This window comes from Penaeus vannamei, chromosome 1, assembly GCF_042767895.1.
Source record: "Penaeus vannamei isolate JL-2024 chromosome 1, ASM4276789v1, whole genome shotgun sequence".
NCBI classification, from domain to species: domain Eukaryota; kingdom Metazoa; phylum Arthropoda; class Malacostraca; order Decapoda; family Penaeidae; genus Penaeus; species Penaeus vannamei.
In genome coordinates, this window is record NC_091549.1 from 38,059,946 (window position 1) to 38,069,945 (window position 10,000).

General features: G+C 47.6%; 1 protein-coding gene across 5 annotated transcripts in view; it reads left to right on the forward strand.

The window, feature by feature from the left end:
• The window catches only part of LOC113829922 (EF-hand calcium-binding domain-containing protein 14), a 214,640-nt gene that overhangs the window by 115,993 nt on the left and 88,647 nt on the right, over positions 1 to 10,000 (forward strand). Inside the window, exon 1 of one of the 5 annotated variants that reach the window (XM_070122769.1) lies at positions 7,351 to 7,384. The exons of the other annotated variants lie outside the window; for them this stretch is intronic. The gene's annotated coding sequence lies outside the window, so the exon portion shown is untranslated. Of the gene's footprint in view, positions 1 to 7,350; positions 7,385 to 10,000 lie in introns of those variants that run through there. 5 annotated transcript variants of the gene reach the window in all.

Sequence of the window (10,000 nt, forward strand, 5' to 3'; positions counted from 1 at the left end):
GACTCCCCTTGATGGAGGGTGTCCTCATCACTGGCGGACTGGGATCGCCCTAGGATGGGGGTGGTTGCACTGATCTCCGATCACACCTGAACTGGCGATGCCAATGTTTAACAACGTGATAATGGTGCATCCTCCCCACGTCTCTTGTGGTGTGCGGCCATTCATGTTTAAAAACCTGATCACTACTCGGTACCTCACTGATTCCATTCTCACAGATAAACTGCACCTTTACCGCTGAAACAGAAAACACACACACACACACATATGATGTGTGCGTGTGTTTGTGTTTGTGACGCCGTCTGTTCGTCTGCCTTCCATTGACGAATCCACTGACGAATCCACTGACGCCACCGAACCGAATTCGTCCTCTCGAGCTCTCCCGCTTTGCCTCGTAGCTCCGAGCATCTCCCAGCGGCGATCTGTATGTAAACCCGGCCGTGTGAATTCACCCGTCGCGTCGCCCGCTCGCCGTCGACATTTCCTACGGCACGGGTGGACGGGCTGACTCCCCCCTCCCCCGTCTCTCCTACCTGCAGAAGCGCCACACAGACAGAGGGAGAGAACACAGGGATGAGGAAAAGGGAGATAGTAAGGAGGATGGAGGAGTAAAGGGGGGAGAAGAGAAAGGGAGGGAGGTGTTAAAGGGACAGGGAAAGAGAGAGAGAGGAGACGGAAGAGAATGGAGGTGAGGGGGGAAGTGAGAGCAAGAGGAAAAATTCGTGTGCAGCGTAACTGATCTTGCGTCCCAAATTTCGACGGACGCAACTCACGTCTTCGCTGTTACTTTTCTTCTCTTTTCTCTTCTTTTTTCATCCCTCTCTCTCTCTCTCTCTTTCCATTTTTTTTTTTGTCTCCTGACCATTTTCATATTTTCGCGGTGTTCTAGGAAGGGGCGAGGGTAGGAACGAAAGGGGAAGAACTCACGGAAGGTAATGAAAAGAGAGATAAAGCAAAGGACTCGAGACAAGGAAAGGGGGAGGAAGGGCGGAAAAATAGAGGGACGGAGGGGAGAAGCAAGGGGGAAGATGATGGGGAAGAGAGGGGACGAGCGGTAAAAACTGCGAGGATACGCGCCGAGGGGAGGATGCAGGGAAGGAGAAAGAACTTGGGAAGGCGAGTGTATGCGAGGAAAGAACGGACAGGGAAAATGCGAAGGAGGAAAGATACAGAAAATAAAGCAAGAAATACGACAAAAAAGAAATCCGCAAGACATCACACGAATCGAATGGTGGGGGGGGGGGGTTGAGGGAGTTGCGATGTGTGTGTATGTATGTGTATGTGTGTCTGTGTGCAGACAAACAGACGGCGTCACAAACACGCACACACATCATGTGTGTGTGTGTGTGTGTGTGTGTGTGTGTGTGTGTGTGTGTGTGTGTGTGTGTGTGTGTGTTTGTGTGTGTGTGTGCGCGCGCGCGTCGAGGGGGAGGGGGTGAGCGCGCGCCCTAGGATGACCCAGCGCTGGCGACCGTCACTCGCGCGCCCTCCACGCGTCCCGCTTGACCTTGCAGGGGGAGCCGGCCTTTTGGTGTCCGTCCGTCATGGTCCGGCACCTACTTTGGGTAACTTGATTTGCCACCTGCAGCGCCTGTGTCTGGATTTCCCTCTTGGTGTTGGGGCCTTTTGTGGGGTGGGGAGGGGGGGAGGTAGGTGGAGGAGGAGGAGGAGGGTGTGTTGATTCGTTCATTTGTTTTGATTTGTATTCCCTCCATTCGTCTGCGTTTTGGAATTGATTTTCGCTTTTGTTTGCATTTCGCTCTCCGTCTCTCTCTCATCCTGTCCCTCTTGTTCTCTTATATTCTTTCATATTCCTTTCTCTTTCTCGATCTCCTTTATTATAATTTTTCTTTATTCTTTTCTCGCTCCCACTCTATCTACCTATCTATCTATGTATAAGTTTATCTGTTTGTCAGTTTCTCTATTTGTTTATCTGTCAGTCTGTGCGTCTGTCTACCTACCTATCTCTTCTCGCGATTTTCTCCGCCAGTTTCATTACCCGGGCGGGTCACGCAGGCTTGTGTGTTGCCGTGACTCATCAGCTAACACTCATAATCTGTTGTTCGCAGTGTGTCATAACCTCCCCGGTGCCGTGCCTGAGGTCCAGCTGTTGTTGTTTTGCTTTTGTTGTTGTTGCAAGCTGGGTTTTCACGAGGCCGCCAGACTGTAGGTGAGGGGAGCGGGTTGTTAAAATGTAAGAAGGTTGTGAGTGTGGTTCGGGAAGGTATTGAGGGGGCTGAAATGGAGGTTTCCACGAGGCTGCACTGTAGGTGGGGGTGAGGGGGTTGTGAAAATATAAGAAGGGTGTGAGTGGTTCGTGAAGGTATTGGGCATTCTCTAGGGTGAGGGGTGTGCAACAGTATGGACTTGACTTCAGGTGTTTTCTTTCTTCACGGATGGTCGAGTTGGGTTGCCAAGTTGGGTTCATGGGGATCAGAACCAGGCCATATAAGGTTGGTTTATGGCGGGTCAAGGTATTTTTTTTATTATTACATGGATTGATTGGTGTGATTCGGTTATATTTATGCCCGTTTTTTCATCTTGTTTTACGCATTTGAATATGTAGAAACCCCTTGTTTGTAGATAGAAGACGAAATCAAGAGGTCGGGTGGTCGATTCCTGAGACCAAGGAAGGAGGAAAGAGCTGCATCCTCCCCTGGGGATACCTGCGCCAGGAGAGATGTGGTTCTTTATTGGCTTAATTGGTTCCAAGGACACATCTTGCAAATTCTCAAGTAGGTTAGTTAAGGAGAAAATCAGTGACGTGCTTGTTATTCGGCCCTGATCTGTGTCAAGGGTTCGCCCTGCCTCGCTGCTTCGCTCTTTCGGGCTCTTTTCTCTTTCGCCCCACATTTCCCTCTGCTCTCTTTTCTCTCTCTCTCCTCTTTCCTCTGCTCTTTTTTCTTCTCTCTCTCTCATTTCTCTCCCTTTCTCTATCTCTTCCCCTTCCTCCCTCCCTCCCTACCTACCTACCGACCGACCTACCTACCTATCCGTATCGCCGTCTGTAATCCAGTTCTCCGGTGCCCCCTCCCTGTCTGTGTGCACACGAATGTACTGTACACATTCATAGAAGACTAATTGGTTCGGACTCCTCCCTTCGTGCACACACGAGCATTCGGCCGTTGACATACATGACGCGGCAAACATGTACCCAACAGTGTCACGTTATCTATTGGCGCGTCTGCCCGCACTTTCTCGGGGTCTCACTTCCATCGGTATCTCCGCTGGTGTCCTCTCCAATGTCGATAGGCGTATTTATTTATCTGCAGAAGCATTATTATATATTTCTGTCAATGGCTGTCTTTTTTTTTAGCTTTTAGTTTTTAGAACTTCAATAAGAGGAAGGGATAGTTTTTTGTTTATAACTTTGGGTCTTTTTTCTTCGATAATGTGACCATTTGGGATTTATTTCTTTGTGGATTCCGGTCGACACGGAACAAGGAATCCAGGTATTGGATGCCTCTTCGAAAAAGAATTAAGAGGGTTGAGATGAAAAACGAAGAACGACATGAAAGATGGAGGACGGAAGTACAGGCCGACCAGCAAACCTTTATTGGGTATTTCGTTTTTCTTTTCTTTTCTTTTCTTTACTTTGGCGGGGAAGATGAAAGGGTCTATAGGCCAGAAATATAGTTTTAAAAAGTATATATGAAAGAGAAAAGTATAAAAGTTTCAACTGAAAGGGAGAAAGGGAAGGGCCCACAAACAAGTCAAAAATATTGGTCACAGAGAAATAGCGAAAGAGATGAGAAAGAGTAAGAAGAGAAGGCCAGTGGAGAGGACAGCGACAAACAGGAGAAGAAGGAAAGAGGTTGAGAGGGGAGGGGTCGGGCGGCGAAACATTACAAAACAGGAAAACGTTATAAACGAATTCGTTTCAGGCGAGTCGAGCAAGTCCGACACCTTGAATGGTTATTGGAAGTTTATAAAGTTGCTCAAACAAGTTCCAAGTTTTGGGAGTTGGCAGTAAGTATCCGCGGAGTTATCGGCGCTGTCCAGAAGAAGAGGAAAAGGAGTGGGAGTGGAGGAATTCGTGAGGCGCTGTGAGGACGGGGCGAGGCACGGCGGCGGGGAGGGTGTGAGGTGTGAGGAGAGGGGAACAGGGGGAAGGGAGAGGGAATGGGCCTCGGGAAAGGAGTCAAGGGGCTGGAGTTTGAGGTGTGAGGCGTGAGGGAGGAGGAACGAAGGAAGTAGAAGGCGTTGAATGTTAGTGTTAGGCGAGGAGTTAAGGGGCGAGTGGGCGGGATGCGAGTTTGAAGCGAGGGGAATGAGAGTTGTGAGGGGTTTAGACCTGAGAGAATGAGGGTGAGGCTTGTGAGTGAGCGAAGGAGGAAGAGGGGGTTCGGGAAAGAGTGAAATGAAAGAAATGGGTTAGTGGGCGGCGGGCGTTTGTGAATTGGACCCCGAAAGAGTTGGCAAATGTTTGGGAACAGCAAAAGGGGGATTGGAAGTGTAAGGATCAAAGCAAATGGAAATGAGAATTGAATGGTTGAGTGAATTACCAAGGGGAAACTACTGCAGCGAGGGAAACGATTGGATTAGGTAGAGTGTAATATGGGTATGATATAGTTAAAAAATAGCGTGCATGGATTCAATTACCAAAATGTATGGTTTCCACAGTGTTGCAAGCGACAGCCGTTTGAAGTAACAAATGCGTTTTCGCTCCAGTTAACATTTGGCCGTGTCATTACCATTATCAATCACCGCGCCCCGTGTGATCGCGAAAACAATTATCGCCGTCGCCATTCCCGTAATCAGCGCCATCTATCATCCGTACGAGGAGGATTTAGCAACATTCTGCCGCGGGAAAGATGTAACAGATTCGCTCCCATTAACGGGCGGGGAAGATTATCAGCGGCCTTTTTAAGAAGGGTCGTCCATTGGCTCTACGACTCGCATCACGACCAATGGGCAGCCTCCGTCGGCCATTAGAAAGAGCGCCATGCCAAATCTGCATGCTGAGTGGCCACGTTTTTCTTCTTCGTCTTTCTTTCTTTCCCCCCTCTTCTTGGTCAATCGCCGGCCGTGCTCTCTGCCACATTGCTTTTGCCTTGTTGCTTTTACGGCGGCTCAGCCAAGATAAAAGTATTTGGATGAACGATGTAATTTCTGTGAGGCTAAGGAGTCATTAGGAAGATTGCAGTTTTTTCGTCTTTTTTTTTTTCTTCCGGAAACAATAAAGCCAAAAGACGAAGGCTGGCGAAAGAGGCGCGGCCGCGTGAATCACCTCGGCTTAAAAGGGAATCGGGGAAACTCTAGGGAAAATTATGAGACATTAGGGAAAAAAGCAGAAAGAAAGGGGGAAAAAGGTACGAAAAGAAAACGGAAGGGGGAGGGGGGAGACTTTGGTATTATTGAACATTCCCAGGAAATTAATTTTGTGTTGGGTTAGAAGGGGAGGGGGAGGCGAGGGGTAAAGGGAGTGGGGGAGGGGTAAAAGGGGAGGGGAGGGGGATAAAGGGGGTGGGATTAGTGGGGTCCTGTCGGTCGATGAGGCAGGTAATGACGTCGGCTTTCATAATTTTGTTAAGAGTTGATGTCAGGATCACAGAGGCATCGGAACCAGGGAGGGAGGGGGAGGGAGGAGAGGGGTTGCATGTCCGGCTAATTGGATAATGTTTCTTAATTACATGTGGGTTCTTGTGGTTCTCGTTTTAATCCGGTAGAATTTGGTAGATTTTATTTCGGTTTTATTGCAGCTTTGGTTCGATTTTTTTTAGTCTGGTTGTGAGTTCGTTTTTTATTGTGGGTGAGATCCTTATTGTTTAGATTGTTTCTGGGTGGAAGTGTATTGCTATTCTTCATTATTTTTCCGTGTTTACATATAAGCAGGTCTATAGATATGTATATTCAACGTAAAGAAGGTTAAGGCTGGATAAGAATACTTTAGTAAATAAAAGAGAGGTGTCTGGTTTCCGCCATATGAATCAATTCCAAAAGCACCAAACTGCCCTGCCTTACAGATGGCCTCCGCCCCCCCCCCCGCGTCCATCTTATCTCCCCACCCCTTCCCTTTTGCCCCCCCCCTCCCTCCCTGCAACCCCCCTCCCTCCCTCTCCTTCCCCTCATAATTCTCCGCTTGATTTGAATTTGGGACTTTCTCCCCAACGAGGTCCGCGATCCTGTATCTTGCGTGATAGATGCCCATTTCTCCCTCAGCGGAATCTGAAACCCCATCCTGCCTCATCCTGCCTCATTCTGCCGGATCCAATCGCATCTCCGGAGCCATTCTTGTGAGTGACTGCGACCTCCCTTTAAATGGGCTTTAATCTGCCCCTCTTGATGGAGAGCCGTTCGCGGGAAACTCGAGGTTGATGGTAATTGGCCAATTAGCTCGGTACATCTCGTTCGGGGATTGGTTGCGGCTTCTTTGTGTTTACTTTCTTCCTTTCTTCTTTTTTTCTCTCCCTTCTTATTCTTTTTCCTCGTACGGTTTCCCCCTCGTTCGTTTTTTATGTTGCTGTTCTTGTTGATTTTGGTTTTGTTTTCGGTTAAGTTTGCTCACCGAATCTTCCTCTTCTTTTTCCTCCTTTTCTATTGCCTATGTCGTTGTTTTTTCATTTGATCTGCTATTATTAGTATTGCTATTTTTATTAATTTTGTTATCATCACTATCATCATCATCACTCTTTATTTTATCTTTATTATCACTGTCATTATTTATCAGTTTTGTTATTGCTGCTGCTGTTGTTATTGTAGTTATCGCTATCATATCATCCCCACTATTAGGTTATTCGAGAAGACCTTCATAGCACGGAGGCAAACTTCGCATGCAAAGTTATGCTTGATCGAAAAAAAATCTTTCTCTTTTCCTGTTAATTTTGAAATACGCGAGAGAGAGAGAGAGAGAGAGAGAGAGAGAGAGAGAGAGAGAGAGAGAGAGAGAGAGAGAGAGAGAGAGAGAGAGAGAGAGAGAGAGAGAGAGAGACAGAGACAGAGACAGAGACAGAGAGAGAGAGAGAGAGAGAGAGAGAGAGAGAGAGAGAGAGAGAGAGAAAGAGAGAGAGAGAGAGAGAGAGAGAGAGAGAGAGGGGGGAGGGGGGGGGGCACGATGTAGATAATGGTCGTGGGCGAAATATGTTTGTGGTGAGAGAGATAAAGAGATATTGGTCATATCGGTGTTCATAAAATTTGACAGGGAAGATAAGCAGTGTCCTGTAGGGACGTAGCGCATTCTACTTACCTGTTAGATACGAGCCTGCCTCACGTCTGGGATTTCCTAAGTTTAAGTCATTGTTTTAAAAGTCGCTGAAAGAGGAATTAGTGGGAGATTAGATATTATTGATAACGGAATCTGGAATTCGACACTAAAGATAATGTGTTAGTATTAATGCGTTCCGCTTTCCGTGTTGAAGTGTTGTGTGATGCTATTCAATAGTTCTGAGTTAGTGGTTTATTTTTCTCAAGTTTGCAAGTCGCTGGGAACGGCACTGGTGTAGGCCTACGCGGGTTGGTGGAGTTTCAACCTCGGTAGAATTCCGATAGTGCCAGTTCTCTATGGACTAAAATACAATCGCAGTGACAGCAGGAAAGATGTATTTAGAGTCTGCAGATTCCTTACCAGACGATGAATTGAAATGTATTTTATTGTATTTCCCCTAAGGGAGGAATCAAGTCTCACTGGTATGACTCCCGTATTTCATTCCGTAGTTCTAAATGTTTGAAAATTTTGACTCATTTCGTAGTTCCGAATATTTTTGAAGTTTGTATTTCATATTTTTAGATGTGTAGAAAAAAGAGAAAACGTATGTTTTATTTCGCGGTGCTGAATGTTTAAAGTAATGTGTTTCTGTTCATAGCATAAAGTGGTTGGAAAAATTGTGCCAGTTTAAAGTTCTGAATGTTCTTTTGAACGAAAAAAATAAAATAACGGCGGAAAGAGATGCCTTCCCTCTCCCTATTCCCCCCTTCTGCTTCTTCATCCCCCTCTCCCTATTCCCCCATCTCCCTCCCGCTCCCCTCCCCCTCCCCCTCCCCCTTTCCTTCTCCATTCCCATTTCCCTCCCCCTCTCCCCGTCTCCCTCCCCGTCTCCCTCTCCTTCTCCCTTTTCCCACGAACATCCCGGCTCCGTTACCGCTGTGTCTGAGCAACGAGGGGAGTGTCTTTTGGGCGAGAGAAATTCACTAACTGGTTCGTATGCCTCGTTGACGTGGGCGGTGAGTTGTGTCTTCGGGAGAGGGAAGCGTGGGGAGAGGGGGGGGGGGGTTCCCGGGCGCTGGCTTTTCTCTTCGTCTGGGGCTGGCGAGGGGGGGGGGGTGTCTTCCTTTTTCTCTCTCTTTCGTGTGGGTGCTGTTTTTTTCGTTTTATTTTTGTGTGTTGTGTTTTTTGTCGTTCGTTGTCTCTCCCGCTTGTGTGGATGCTTCTTTCTTCTCTTAAATCTGTTCTTTCTTTCTCCCCCACTCTTCTCTTGTGTCTCTATTTTTTCTTCTTTTCCTCTTCCTCCTCCTCCTCCTCCTCCTCTCCCACCACCACCACAACCACCACCTCTTCTTTCTCCTCCTCCTCTTCCACCACCTCCTCTTCCACCACCTCCTCTTCCTCCTCCTAATCTTCCACCTCCTCCACTACCACCACCACCACCTCTTCTTTCTCCTCCTCCTCCCTCTTTATCCTATGCCTCTGAATCCCCTTCCCTTTTCCCTCCTCTCCTCTCCGCTTGCCTAATCTTCTCTTCTTCCCCCTCCGCCTCCTACATCCCCCTCCTCCTCCTCCTTCTCCCCTTCTCTCTTCCGCCTCCTTTCTCCCTCATCCCCCTCCATCTCCTCTTTCCTTATATCCTCTTCCTTATCTTCAACTCCTTCCTCAACTTCATCGTATTCCTTCTCTTCCTCTTCCACTCCCACCCTTGTGTAGCTTCTCTGCTACATATTCTTCCATCCTCCTCCTCCTCCTCCTCCTCCTCGCCGTCATCGTTTTATCATCCCCTCCCTCTTTCCCTTCTAACTCCTCCTCCCCCTTACCCTTCCTCTTCCTCTCCCCCTTCCCCTCCTCCTCCACTTCTTCATCAAACATATTTTCCCTTCATTTTCACATTTGGATCCAGCCTTTTTCCTCTTTTGTTCATCATAATTACGTTCCTCTTACGAGATTACAAAAGCCTAAATGCTCCACGCAAGTCATTATATGCAAATTTGATTTCCTGTCATCAACGGAGACTGACTAAAACCTGCGATTGTGTGCGATGTTGTCGCTTTGAGGGACGGGCAGAGAGGCAGGCGGGCAGGCAGCGGACAGGCAGAAAGACAGACATACAGGTAGACAGATAGACAGGCAGATAGGCAGACAGACATATAGACATTCAGATAGGCAGACGGGGAAATGGAAAGGGAGAGTAAGAATTTGGGAGAGAGGAAGGGGAAAATGTGTGTGTGTGTGAGAGAGAGACAGAGAAAGAAGAAAAGAAAGGAAGAAAAAGAAAGAAAAAAGAACAGAGGGTGAGAAGGAGAGAGAGGGAAGAAGAGAGTAAGAGAGAAAAAGAGAACAAGAGAGAGAGAAAGAGCAAGAGTGTGAAAGGGAGAGTGTGAGAATGAGAATGAAAATTCTCAATCGAGAAGGATTCTGCGTTTTGATCCTGGGATAAAGTACAAGGGTAATTTCATTTCAGAGAGTGGCCCAACAAGCTGCAGATCTTAATTGAACACACAAACCGGGCGGTGCAACTGTACGCAACTGGCACGCCAGATTTGGTTCCCAGACTATAATGAGGATCAGATGCGGGGAGCCTTTGCTGAATCACAGTTTAACGTTGCATCGGGGAGCAGATCGTCTCGTTGAACGTGAACCCAAGTGGCTGTCCTCTCGCATTGTGCTTCGCTCGTGCGTACTCACAGGGCGAACACAAACAAACGTATGTATGCAGATGCACGGAAGGAGGGACATCACAAGACCCCATAGTACAAAGAGGTACTTGTTGATTGTATTGAATGGAAATATAAGGGTCACCGTTAGCATTCCGTTCGGCGTCGCTGTAACTATCGACAAGTGCGTTTCTATTTCTGC